Source organism: Prionailurus viverrinus, chromosome B1 (genome assembly GCF_022837055.1).
Source record: "Prionailurus viverrinus isolate Anna chromosome B1, UM_Priviv_1.0, whole genome shotgun sequence".
NCBI classification, from domain to species: Eukaryota; Metazoa; Chordata; class Mammalia; order Carnivora; family Felidae; genus Prionailurus; species Prionailurus viverrinus.
Window position 1 is genome coordinate 14355721 of NC_062564.1, and position 14984 is coordinate 14370704.

The 14984-nt window shown below is 38.6% G+C and overlaps 1 protein-coding gene and 1 pseudogene across 2 annotated transcripts in view; both read left to right on the forward strand.

The window, feature by feature from the left end:
- WWC2 (WW and C2 domain containing 2) overlaps positions 1–14984 on the forward strand; it is a 208667-nt gene that overhangs the window by 117295 nt on the left and 76388 nt on the right. The gene's annotated exons all lie outside the window — the stretch shown is intronic.
- On the forward strand, positions 2318–3079 carry LOC125163805 (mitochondrial import inner membrane translocase subunit TIM14-like; annotated as a pseudogene).

Here is a 14984-nt window from a genome sequence, read left to right on the forward strand (position 1 = left end):
AGACATTAATAACCAGCTGGAATGTGGGGGATCAGAAATGACTGTCTTCGTCTTTGTCGTTCGTGAATAGTTTAACAATTCCTGTCAACGTAAATGCCTTTTTATAAGCACTCCCACAGAAATTGGCCCTTGTGGTCTATGCTGCTACTGTCGTGGTCTGAACACTGTGAAACAGATGGCGCCCTTGCTCTGCCGTTTGTGCACGTTTTGGCCAGGTAGCCCTTTTTGAATGCCCCCGCCATCCGGAAGTGGATGGGTGACTTGGCAGAGTCTCATAGATGTTGGTAACTTGGCCCTTCTTGGCTTGCCTCCCCTTTAGAAATCCCTGTGTCTGTTAGTCCCTGTCACAAGCTGATGCCACAGAAATAATAGCTCGTGAATGAGCTAACTCTTCCTTGCTTTGGGGTCTCAAGTACCTGCCTGCATTTTTGGTCACCAGCAGTTGTTCAGGCATAGCCAAACACTAGCGTCATGCTTCATTATCTTGATGTAATGGCGTAAGTAGATGTCGTACACTTGTTTTGCTGAATTAGAGCTAGTTGGTCAAGTACTGGGGAGCCAGGTGCTTAGGAACATCTATCTAAAACATCTGTTTTCGGTCATAGGTATTGGTGATGATTGGGTTTTCTTTTCCCCCTTGGTCAAGGGATAATAGTACTTCTTGACATCTTATTCGTCATTATTGAAATGGTGAAATAAGTAAGTTCATGCTTTTTATTAATATACTCATGAGTTTTAGAGGTGTCATCTAATGGTACGAGAAAATCTTTCTTGGGAAGAGGAACGTAAAAACTTTTTACTGCAAAATTTATTATTTCTACAGGGAAGTCAGCTATTTCTCAGGAAACTGGGAAAAAATGCTATTTACTTCATTCATAATAGATACTTAGACCATAGCCTTCTTGGGATAGAGAATGGAATATCTCGTACAAGCTAAAACTTTAAATTCAGCTGATATTTTAAAAAACTTATACTCCATAACATACATTCATGGTAAAAACTCTCAACGAAGTAGGTTAGAGGAAACATACCTCAACACAATAAAGGCCAGATAGGAAAAACCCACAGCTAACATTGGACTCAGTGGTGAAAAACTGAGAGCTTTCCCCCTAAGGTCAGGAACAAAACAAGGCTGTCCTTTGTTAAACACACTTTTATTCAACATAGTACTGGAAGGCCTAGCCACAGCAATCAGACCACAAAGAGAAATAGAAGCCATCCAAACTGGTAAGGAAGAAGTAAAACCTTCACCATTTGCAGATGACATAATACTACATATAGGAAATGCCAAAGAGTCCACCAAGAAACTACCAGAACTGATAAATGAATTCAGTAAGGTTGCAGGATACAAAATCAGTATACAGAAATCGGTTGCATTTCTGTACACTCATAATGAAGCAGCAAAAAGAGAAATTAAGGAATCAATCCCATGTACAATTGTACCGAAAAAAAGAAAATACCTAGGAATGAATGTCATCGATGAAGTAAAAGATCTGTGCGCTGAAAACTATAAAACATTAATCAAAGAAATTGAAGACAACAAAAAGAAATGGAAAGACATTCCACGCTCATGGATTAGAGGAACAATATGGTTAAGATGTCTAAACTACCCAAGCAATTTACACATTTAATGCAGTCTCTATGAAAATACCAACATTTTTCAGAGAGCTAGAGCAAACAGTCCTAAAATTTGTATGGAACCACAAAAGACCCTGAGTAGCCAAAGCAATCATGAAAAAACTAAAAAACAAAACCAAAGCTGTAAGTGTCATAATTCCAAACTTCAAGTTATATTACAAAGCTGTAGTGATCAAAACAGTATGGTACTGACATAAAAATAGACACATAGATCAATGGAACAGAATAGAAAGCCCAGAAATAAACCCACAATTATATGATCAATTAATTTTCAACAGAGGAGGCAAGAATATGCAATGGGGAAAAGATAGTCTCTTCAACAGATTGTGCTGGGAAAACTGGTCAGCTCTATGCAAAAGAACGAAACTGGACATTTTCTTACACCATACACAAAGAATAAACTCAAAATGAATTCAAGACCTAAATATGAGAACTGAAACCATAAAAATCCTAGAAAAATCATAGCAGCATCTTTTCAGATATGTCTCCTGAGGCAAGGGAAACATAAGCAAAAATAAACTATCGGACTACATCAAGATAAAAAGCTTCTGCACAGCAAAGGAAACAACAAAACTAAAGGACAACCTAGTGAATGAGAGAAGACATTTGCAAATGACATATCCAATAAAGGGTTCGTGTCCAAAATATATAAAGAAGTTGTACAACTCAGAAAAGCAAACAATCCAATTCAAAAATGGGCAGAAGACATGAACAGACATTTCTGCAAAGAAGACATCCAGGTGGCCAACAGACACTTGAAAAGATGCTTAACATCACTATCATCAGGGAAATCAAATGAGAACCACAGGGATATGTCAACGCATACCTGTCAGAGTGGCTAAAATCAAGAACACAAGAAACAGGTGTTGGCGAGAATATGGAAAGAAAGGAACCCTCATGCAGTGCTGGGGGGAATGCAAACTGGTGCAGCCACTGTGGAAGACAGTAATGGAGGTTCCAAAAAAAATTAAAAACCGGTTCTGTGCCTACTGGTGGTGGCCACCTCACTGTCTGGTAGAGGCATGGAATTGGTGGCTGTGGCTTTGGACCGGGATGAACTGCACTCCGCGTGGAGCCCGGGCCGCCGAGCCACAGCCATTGCCAGTACAGCGGTCGCAGTTGGACTGACCGTTGCCGCAGCAGGATTCACAGGCCATTATGTTGTGCAAGCCACGAAACGTGTGGAGCCTCGAGTAAGACCAGCTTTCCGAAGTCTACCAAAATCTGCGTCAATGGAGAATATCAGAGAGGTGGGTTTGAAGTCACAAAACGAGAAGCAGCGTTAATAGTAGATGTAAGCCCTACTGTTAATAAAGGAAAAATAAGAGCTGCTTATTGACAAATTATGCTTTTAAATCATCCAGACAAGGGAGGATCTCCTTATATAGCAGCCAAAGTCAGTGAAGCTAAAGATTGACTAGAAAGTCAAGCTAGTAAATGAAGTCAATGTGTGATGAATTTTAAGTTCTTGTTAGTTTACGTATATGAGTGCCAGCTTTTCATAAGATGCCTCAAAGCTAAAAAAAAAAAAAAAAAAAAAGAAAGAGAAAAGAAAAATAGAAAAAGAAATCCAGGAATTGCACCACTGGGTGTTTACCCAAAGAATACAAAACATTAACTTGGAGAGAGATATGCATCCCCATATTTATTGCGACATTATTTATAATAGCAAATATATGGATGCAGCCCAAGTGGCCATCGATAGATGAATGAATAAAGAAGATACGGTGCATGTGGAATATTTTTTCACCCATAAAAAATGAATGAAATCTTGCCATTTGAAGCAACATGGATGCATCTAGAGAGAATAATGCTAAGCAAAGTCAGACAAAGACAAATACCATAGTATTTCACTCATATGTGGAATTTAAGAAACAAACGATCAAAGAAGAAAAAGAGACCAAAAAACCCCAGACTTTTAACTAGAGAGAACAAATAGATGGTTACCAGAGGGGAGGGGTGAAATAGGTGATGGGGATTAAGAGTCCACTTGTCTTGATGAGCACTGAGTAATGCATGCAACTGTTGAATTACTATATTGTACACCTGAAACGAACATAACACTGTATGTTAACTGCACTGGAATTAATAATAAGAAAATGTAAACATATAAACACACACACACAAAACTTATATTCCCAGTTACATATAGGTGAGAGTTGATGAAAATTTGGTGGAGAAAATAGGTGGTGAATTTTAAATTATTACTGTTGTTTATTAAAGTGAAATAAAATGTTAGAAGTGTAAAAGAAAATCCCTAGAAATACAAATGCATTTGAGAAATTTATTGAGCACTAAAACATATTATGTGATCCAACTTTTACTTTTGCATAGATAAATAAATAAATAAATAAATAAATAAATAAATAAATAAGGCCCCTTTAGTTAAATTATATACACTCCACTCCAAACACATGGCTGGTTAGTGAGCCACTTCTGTTAAAAACTGTGTACTATATTTTGTTCTCAAATATATTTACTCCCACATTGTTAACGTGAATTCACTTTGAATTATTTTTAGCAGCGGTGATGGACTCGGAAAAGTCGTCTCTAATCTTACCTGTTTGTAATCTTGTGCATAGATTTATAAGAATGGCAGTTAAAGTTCAATTTGTCCCTTCCTGTGGATAGAGTTAACTCATGTGAACATCGAATTATTACACTTTAACTAACGATGTAACTAACACAAAAATCCTAGCGGTGTGCTTCCGATGAAGAAAAAAACATGCCTTCTGCGAATGTCCATTGCTGCCGATAAGGCTTGTCTTTCGACCCGACACAGGAGGTGTCTTTATACTCACGCTACATTTAAGACTTAGCGGACGTCCCAAGTTCTTCCAGCTGTGATTTACCGGATATTGAAGGAGCTGGAGCAGTACTGAGGCCTCTGGCACCAGACCGTACGTTAGGCAAGGCTCTCGTTCCTTCAGGACGTTCAGAAATGAATTTGCATTGCAGTCGGTGCTGGGCTAGAAAATAGTACACCGGTCTCAATCGTGAGCGAAAGGAATGATGTGACTTGACTCACATTCCTTAAGAAAGAGAGAGAGCAGACTGAAAGAGAAAAGGAGGCAGGAGGACTCTACTGAATGCAAGAGCCACATTATAGTTGTCTCTATGATGACGTGCTAGGAACTTGAAGTAATTAAAATTCATAACCTAGGAGTGCTTTTTTCGAAAACCGTATTCAGACCTTGAGGAAAGTGACTCTGGGACACTTCGTCACATCCATTGATTTCACCATATTTTCTTTCTCTCTTTCTCTCTAAGGATTTTGATCTCCTTTTCTAGCTTTGACAGGGGCCATCCAGCAAGCGAAGTAATAGATACTTGAAAAGAAATCCTTTATTGACACTGTGCTGCTGGGGAGAGGCTTCGTTTCTTCTCACCCAGATGAACTACCATCTCAGCCTCTCTGGCCCTGACCTTCAATCTCCTCCCTCTTAACTCAAAAACATTCTTACATCCGTAATGCTGACGGCAATTTATAAAATGAAATGCAATTAACTTCTTTTATGAGAAAATATGTAGTCACAGGCAGACAGGAAAATGATAATTCGTAAGTGATCAATTTTAAACGATTCTGTAAAGCCCGGAAACTCATTCTCTCATTTTTGAAAGGCCGTGGGAGTTCAGGTTTGTGAAACTGTATGTGATAAAGATACTACAATGAATATATTCAAACTAGTAATTATAGTCTGATACTTTTTCTTGATACTTGCACAATAAATACATTGACCTAATGTGTTCACATAAATAAATAGCATATTTATACTATATGCATTTTGTAATCTTCAGCATTTTCATGTGCATGTTTATTTCTAGAGTTGAGAGCGGGAGACATGGTACTAACCGTTTCTACTTTACCAGAGAACCGGAATCAGAGAGCTCCTTCAAGGTATAGGAAAATAGAATTTCATGATTTGAGATTAGCCAATTGGACACCAGATTTAGATCATGTGCCTTTAGAGAGAGAAAGGAAGATTGAGGAGATAGGTCCAAAAGGGAGATATTTTGTAGGCTGTTGGAATCATACAAATCTCTTCTATCTTTTAATACATATACATTTTTAATGTTTGTTTTTATTTTGGAGAGAGAGAGAGAGAGAGCGAGTGCACTAGCGGGGGAAGAGCAGAGAGAGAAGGAGACAGAGAACCTGAAGCTGTCATCACAAAGCCCGACGCGGGGCTCGAACCCACAAACCGTGAGGTCATGACCTGAGCCAAAGTCGGGCGCTCAAGCGACTGAGCCACCAAGGCACCCCTCCCACAAATCTCCTTTGAGCTCGAAATGGCTCAAATTATGGAAAGAGCCTAAATGTCCATCAACTGATGAATGGATAAAGAAATTGTGGTTTATGTACACAATGGAGTACTACGTGGCAATGAGAAAGAACGAGATATGGCCCTTTGTAGCAACGTGGATGGAACTGGAGAGTGTGATGCTAAGTGAAATAAGCCATACAGAGAAAGACAGATACCATATGGTTTCACTCTTATGTAGATCCTGACAAACTTAACAGGAACCCATGGGGGAGGGGAAGGAAAAAAAAAAAAAAGAGGTTAGAGTGGGAGAGAGCCCCAAAGCATAAGAGACTCTTAAAAACTGAGAACAAACTCAGGGTTGATGGGGGGTGGGAGAGAGGGGAGGGTGGGTGATGGGTATTGAGGAGGGCACCTTTTGGGATGAGCACTGGGTGTTGTATGGAAACCAATTTGACAATAAACTTCATATATTGAAAAAAATAAATAAAATGCAAAAGAAAAAAAAAAAAAGCTCGAAATGGCTCGTTACAGCCCAGGAAGGATTAGCTGCTATAGGAATTGGCTTCTAACAGCTGACAATTAAAGAACTGGACAACATCTATAAAGCAGCTGCTCTTGGACACTGGATAACAGGCAGTTGAACACTGTAATCTCTTACCGAAGTGAAGCCGAGTAGGTGAGCCCTGAGATCACACCGTCTCCAGTGGAGGGAGAAGGTCTAAAACATAGTCTACTTGTGTGCTTGAGCTGAAGAAACAGAAGAATAAAGTTCGGTGAAGTGGAAGCGTCTGGAATTTGTGGGGAATCCTAGAGAGGAAGGAGCTACAGAGAGAGAAGGAACAAGAAAAACCTTGGAGCCTTCCAGTGTGATCTCCTCAAATCTCTGAGTGCTAAGCATGGTATAAAATGTGACAAGAATGGGGAAGGAAAGCAGCAGGGCAAACAATTCTCAGAGCTCGTAGGGCTCGGAATAGTTTGTGTTCTATGAGCCAGAATGGAGAGACCTCATACGCTATGGGGCAGTAGGAAGAGAGCTCAGTAGTGGGACCACATTAGTCTAAGACTAAAGGCTGCTCTCGAGCTGCCCTAACAGAAACCACGAGCGAGCCTTGAACAGATCACGTGTATTTAAAACAGTTTAACTCTGTGCTAGACTGAAGCCCAGCACTCTTTAAAAGAATACATCAGCATTCAGCACCAATGGCGTAAAATTCACAGTGGCCAACATCTAGTCGAAAATTTCCATACACGTTGGGAAATGAGAGTAGTGAGGAGAGGCAGAAGGAAGGGCCCCCGAAGGGGCATGAGGAAGCTTTCAGGCGAATGATGGATATATTCTTTATCTTGATTATGTTGGTGGTTTTGTGGGTATATACAGGTCAGCACTTATCAAAGTGTGTTGTTTAAACACACTCACATTATTATATGCCGGTTATACACCAATGAAGCTGTTAAAGATTGCCAACCAAAGAAGCAAGAAAATATGACTTGTAAGGAAAACAAGAAGTGACAGCTGTTATTTAATTAGCAAGCAAACATGTTAAAATATATTATACAAATTGTTCAACAATGTAGAGGAAAATAGGAGAGAAATAAAAATATAAAAAAGCTCAAAATAGAAATTTTATAGATTAAAAAGACAATCTCAGAAGTGAAAAATGACACCAGTTGAGAAGAACCTATATGCTAAGTAAGATCAGTGAATTTGAAGACACTTGACTAGTTAACTATCCAAAATGAATTACACAGATGAAAAAAGCCTGAGAAAACTTTAACAGCGCATTAGTTTCCTCTGATACAATCTTACATGGCCTAATGTATATGTTAGAGCCCCCACTAAAGAGCCAGGAGGAAGAAATCACAAAAAATACTTAAAGAAATTAAAACTATAGGGGCGCCTGGGTGGCGCAGTCGGTTAGGCGTCCGACTCCAGCCAGGTCACAATCTCGCGGTCCGCGAGTTCGAGCCCCGTGTCAGGCTCTGGGCTGATGGCTCGGAGCCTGGAGCCTGTTTCCGATTCTGTGTCTCCCTCTCTCTCTGCCCCTCCCCCGTTCATGCTCTGTCTCTCTCTGTCCCAAAAATAAATAAACGTTGAAAAAAAAAATTTAAAAAAAAAAAAAAAAAAAAATGGGCCCGGGACTTAAGAGGGGACTTAAGAGACTCGTGTCCCAAGAAGAGATGCAAATGTTCCATAAGCATGTGAAGAGATGACCAACACTGCTATTCATTAGGGAAATACAGATCAAAGCCACATGGAGATATCACTTCACACCATTAGGAGGTTTTGGTGTTTGTTTCTAAAGTGGAAAATAAACCAGTATTGCTGAAGATGTGGAGAAATTGGAATGCTTGTGCATTGCTGGTGGGGATGGAAAATGATCCAACCACTGTGGAAAACAGTATACCAGTTGCTCAGAAACAGAACTGCCATGTGAAATAGCAGTTCTGCTTCTAGGAGTCCCCAAGCAGATTCTTGTACACCAGTGGCCATAGTGACATTATTCACAATAGCTGAAAGGTAGAAACAACCTGTATTAGTCAGAGTTTTCCAGAGAAACAAAACTAAGTGTGTGTGTGTGTGTGTGTGTGTGTGTGTGTGTGTGAAAGAGATTTATTATAAGAATTGGTTCACATGATTATGGAGACTGGCAAATCCAAATCTGCAGTGTAGACTGGCCAAAGATGTGGTTCCTATGCAAAGCTTACAGGTGGAGACCCAAGAGAGCCAGTGGTACACATGAAGTCTGAAGGCAGTCTCTTGGAGAATTCCCTCTTACTTGGGGAAGCTCATCTTTTTGTTCTAATCAAGTCTTCAGCTGATTGGATGAGGCCCACCCACATTATAGAGGTAAAGCTGCATACTCAGTTCATTAATTTAAATGTTAATGTCACTCAAAAACATTCCCATGTTGACACATAAAATTAGCCACTACACAACTTGTATATCCATCAGCAGATGAATGGCTAAACAAAATACGGTGTGTGTGTGTGTGTGTGTGTGTGTGTGTGTGTGTGTGTGTGTTATTCAGCCTTAAAAAGGAATGAAATTCTGATACATATTATAACATGAATTAATTCTGAAAATATGATGCCTAATGAAATAAACCAGACACAAAACAATACTGTAATCATTCCCCTTATGTGAGGTGCCTAGAATAGGCAAATTTAAAGAAAGAATAGTTGTTAGCAGGGACTGGGGGAGGGAAGAATGGGAAGTTAGTGTTTAATGGGTACAGAGTTTCAGTTTGGGATGATGAAGATATTCTAGAGATGACTGGTGATGATGGTTGCCCTTAATACCGCTACATTGTACACTTAAACATGGCTAAAAGGTTGGGGCGCCTGGGTGGCTCGGTCAGGTAAGTGTCGGACTTCGGCTCAGGTCATGATCTTGCAGTACATGGGTTCGAGTCCTGTGTTGGGCTCTGTGCTGACAGCTCAGAGCCTGGATCCTGCTTCAGATTCTGTGTCTCCCTCTCTCTCTGCCCCTCCCCTGCTAGTGCTCTCTCTCTCTCTCTCTCTCTCTCTCAATATTAAAAACATTAAAAAATAAAAATAAATACAAATAAAAATGGTTAAAAGGTGAATTTTATCATATGTATATTTTACCACAAAATTTTTTTAAGAGAAGGTAAGGTAAAGAATCTCTTCAGACACAAATTCTGTGAGAATTGATTGCCTTTAGAACTGTAATATACTAAATGCTAAAGGGAATTTCTTCAAGTAGGGAGAGAACAATACCATATGGAAATTTGGATCTCTATAAAGTAATGAAAAATGTAGGCAATAGTAAATAAGTGTGTGACTAGAAGACTTTTTAGTAATTTAAAGTCTTTTTAAATATATTTGCTTATTTAAACAAACATAATAAAAATATGTGATGGGGTTTATGAAATATTTAGAAGCAAAATACAGGATATCACAAAGGTTGGGGGAAAAGAAACTGATATTGTCACAAGGCACGTAAGAAATATAATACTATTTGCAGGTAGTCTGTATATTTTATACACTAAGGCAGGAGTGGCCAAAACTTTTTTTTATAAATATCCAAATAGTTAAAAATCAGATTTTGAGAAATGTTAAGCAAAATTATAAGGTATCCTCTTTGATTTCCTGTTTTCCCACCTTCCCTGGTGATAGCTGAATATGGTGGATCTTACTTTCATGATTAAGTTATATGGCATATTTAACTTAAAAACGGGAAGATCATCCTGGTGGGCTGGAAAGAATGACATGAGCCCTTTAAAAACAGAGCATTTCTAAAGGGAGACAGAGAGAGAGAGAGAGAGAGAAACAGACTCTTAACTGTAGAGAACAAACGAGGTTACCAGAGAGGAGATGGGGGGGGGGCGGGGCAGGCGGATGGAGGAAATAGGGGATAGGGATTAAAGAGTACACATATCATGATGAAATAAAGTAAAATGATAAAATTTAAAAAACAGAGCATTTCTGTAGCTGGTTATAGAGAAGGAAGTCAGATGTTCAAAATACAACAGGCATTTAATGCACCATTTCTGTATTCAGGATGGAGGAACCCACAGGGAAAGGACCTGAAAGTGACGTTTGCTGATAGCCAGTGAGGAAACTTACTCTCAGTCCTTTATGGAGCCATGGGAATTAAATTCAGCCAATAGCAAGAATGTAATTAGGACTGAATTTTTCCCTAGAGCTTCCATATGTGAGAACTCAGCCTGGTTGACACCTCGATTTCAGTTTTGTGATACTTTGAACAGAGAACTCACAAGCTAGACCTTACTTGAGCTATTAAATGAGTGTAATTTTAAGCAGCCAATTTTGTGGTAATTTGTTCTGCAGCAACAGAAAACTGATAGAGAAGGCCACATACAGTCTCTGCCCTAGGTTTTCTTTTCAGTTTTGGGGGAAATTATTAAAAACATGAAAACCATGGTTAAGTCATGAGCCATAAAAAATTAGGCCACAGGGTATGTTTGACCCACAAGCTGTCACTTGCTGATCTCTGCCCTAGAATAACCACTGAGAAAATATAGAGATTTTAGAGTTATTACTAATAGTGGAAATAAAATGGAATCATAAAAAAGTTAGTTACTCCAAAACGAGGAAGGAATGGAGGTAGAAAGGATAAAAGAATATAGGTGACAAGTAGAAAACAAATATAGTAGATTTAAACCCAACTGTATCAATAATCACACTAAATGTAAATGGTGTACACTCTCCAATTAAAAGGCAGAAATGATCAGAATGGTTAAAATAAGATCCAACTTTATGATGGCTCAAAAGAGCTATTTTAAATATGAAGGCCCAGATAAGTTAAAAATGAAAGGAATGAAAAATATCTACCATGAAAATGGAAATACAAAGAAAGTTGCAGTTGCCATATTAACATCAAAGTCAACTTTAGAACAGGGTAGTATTACCAAGGATTTTATACTAATAAATCCGTTCATCAAAGGACGTAAATATGTGTGCACATAACCCTAAAGATGTATACACATAACAGAGCTTCAACTGGGTTTCAATATACTCATAATTGTATACCTTTAGCCACAATCTAATTTTAGAACATTTTGGTTTCCCCCAAAAGGAACCCGGTGCTTATTAGCAGTTCCTACCCATTCCCCAGACCTTTCTTCTCCACCCACAAGCCCAAGCAACAACTAATTTATTTTCTGTCTCCAGATTTATCCATTCTGAACATTTCACATAAATGGAATCATATACTATATGGTCTTTGTGACTGGGTTCTTACACTTAGCATAATGTTTTCAACGTTCATCCATGTTGTAGCATATATTAGTACTTAATTCCTTTTTATTGCTGAATAATGTTCCATTGTACAGATATACCAGTTTCATCTATTCATTCATTAATTGGTGTTTATTTGGGTTGTTTCCACTTTCTGGCTATTATGAATAGTATGAACACTACTACACAAGTGTTTGCGTGAACATATGTTTTCATTTTCCTTGGGTAAATACCTGTGAGTGGAATTGCTGGGCCATATGGCAATTTACTGGCTTATTTTAATTACTTATAGGGATCTAGCATTGACCTTTTGTATTTTTATCTAATATGTGTATCTTGGGGTAATATGTTTCATAAATATATCGTACGATTTTTTCCAGTGGATTTTGTTTTTTATTTTCTTTTTATTGTTGTTAAAGTTTGACTTATATGTGTATACACACACACACACACACACACACACATACATACACATATGTTGTATTCAGTCATCTTGTTTCTGATGATAGAATCCTTGTATTAGTTATCACAAATGGCTCCAACAGCATCTGGGATTGTTTTCTCTATTATTTTTTTTAACATATATATATATATATATATATATATATACATATATATATATATATATACACATATATATATATACACACACACACACACATATATGTATGTATGAGAGAGAGAGAGAGAGAGAGAGAGAGAGAGAGAGAGAGAATCTTAAACAGGCTCCATGCTCAGCACAGAGCCCGACTCAGGGCTTAATCCCACAACTCTGGGATCATGACCTAAGCCAAAATCAAGTTGGACACTCAACTGACAGAGCCACCCAGGCACCCCTGTTTTCCTCTATCCTTCAGTAAAGTCAAAAAATTGTTTATTATTGATCCTTTATCTATCTGGAGCTGATTTCTCATTTTCTTTAAAGGTGACTTGAGATGAGGCAGGGTGGTGAAGGATACTTAGTGAGGTGCAAGCAATTGTGAAGAGAAAGATTTCTAGAAGGAGCAAGTTGACAGTTGCCCTTTGTTGGTTTGCTAAAGGAGCTCTCGGCAAGACAGTAGAGAAAGTGGTGAAAAGGGAAGGTAGTCATTAGTAAAATGCCATTTTGCTCATTATAGTTTTAATGGTGCAAGGTTCACTTTTAGGGCAGATGTATGAAACCTGCCTGTCTTGTGATCCTTCCAGGGTTCACAGATTTCCAGAATTTACTTTTCTTTCAGTGTCATCTTCTTTCTCCCTCTTTTAAAATAAAACTTATTATACCAGGATTGTAAGAAACGATAAGAAACTGTGATTTCCAGTCACACCCATCACGTTTAATCACAGTATCTTCCTGGTTTTCAGAAATAACTTTGAAATCCATTTAAAATGTCAGTTGCTTTAGTGTAGTCAGTGTCGAAAGCAGGAAATGTGTAAAAGCCATGGGTCTTTTGCCTCCAATTTGATACTGTGTGTTGTGAGATTTGATTCCTTAGAAGTAAGTCTACGAAATTAGATGGTCGGCTGTGGCAGAAAGTTGAGTATGTAAGAGAAAAAAACATAGGCCCTAAGGCTTGTGGACTGTTCGTGTGTTCAGTTTGGGTGGGATATAAGAATCATGAAGTTTCTAAGGTAAAATAAGGGCCATAGGTTTTATTTGGGTCATTTTCCAAAATGCCTTTTGTATTAGCAAAATGTATTACCGTGCCATTAACAGCTAACGCTTGTATAATTACAGTTCGTTTAAAAATCCATCTCCTGGGTTCCGGATCGTTCTCCACTCTTTGGTAGCAGTGTAACCTTCCGCACGTTACTTACTTATTCTTTTTTTGGTTTGAGAGTCCTCACCTATAAAATAAGAATTAAAACTATCTGTAGAGTAGTTACGAGGATTTAAAAATCGGCATTTATATTTAGCACAATGCCTGGAATACATAAAGTCCCCCTGAATTGCAGCTCTCATCATTGCTTCCCTACATTGTGCTAAGTTTCCAAGTCAGCGTTAGCTTCGTCCTTTAGCTGTGATTGAAGGACGTTGGCGTTTACATTCCATGTCCTACCTACCTTGAGGGTGAGCTGGACAATGAAAGAGTAGACACTGTGATCCTCTAGTAGCTAAGGGTGTCCAAAGGTTCTCGGAGAAGAAGGGCTGTTGAACTAGTTCAGACCATATTCTTAAAACCAAACATAATGGGAAATGATGTTTGATTGGAAATAATCCCTGTTTTCACTTGTCATTATGACAGGATCAGGCTTTTTCATAGGTTACAATATAAAATGCAACACTGAGACTCAGGTAAGAATCCTTCAGGTAATTCACTAAGAGGACACCCCCTCCCCCCGCGCCCCAAGATGAAAACAGTGGCTTAGAGCCAACTTTAGGGAAAATAAATACTGCAGAATGAAAGAAAGCACAGCTTAACTTCCTCTATCCTGGTCACTCGACGACATACGATAAAATCTCGCATCACTTAAACAGAAGGGTCTGAAAGGTCAAAAGGTAACTTTAGATTTTGAATGAAAAGTTTTGAAAGAAATTAAAACGCGTGGGTCGAGTGGGTCATCGCAGTCCAAATGATTTTGAGTGGAATGCTATTTTATGTCCATGAGATATGCTCATTGTTTTAATTTGGTTGTTTTAAGTGGGTTCCACATCACCATTGTTTTTATCAACGGTGTCTTCAAAGGTAAAGTCAGGCCTCAGCCAGGCTATTTGAGTTGCTCTTGATTTTGGGATTAACTGTGGTTGTTGTTGTTTTAAAATAAAAATGTTACAGTCTTTGGTAAACAGCTCTTTAGAGTGCTGTCAGAAGCAGAAGTTCATGTGGAAAGAGCTATTGATTGCTGATGGCTTTTTTGACATGATAATAATCGAATCGACTGGAAAGTCTTGAGGATCTGCTGTGAATGAGCTCCTTGCTGGTCATGAATATTCAAGCACTTTCAAAAATCCAGCTCCAAAGTCCCCTGCTTCTGAGGACAGCCACAAGTACTCCTGTTCTTTGGATTCTGGTAGCATTGTTTGCACCTCTCTTTGTAGTTCTAAATTGGGCCTTGCAACATCATTATTTGTTTTTTTTCTTTTCCCTAATAAAATAGAAATGCCTTAGGACACAGACTGTTAGCCATTCAGATAAGCTCCACAGGTAATTTATCAACAGATGAATTATTGAATATCCATAATGCCCAAAGCGCTGTGCCTTAGGTATACAAACAGGAGACTTACACAACTCTTGTCCTTGTCATTTTATTCTGCCTAGTGCCTCGTCTCCTCCTTGACTTTTTTTCTCTCCTGTTCCGAGATGCCCTCTTTTCCCTCCAACTTCTCTTGCCACGACTTCACAGTGTGTTTTGTTCCTTCCTCGAGTAGACTTCTGA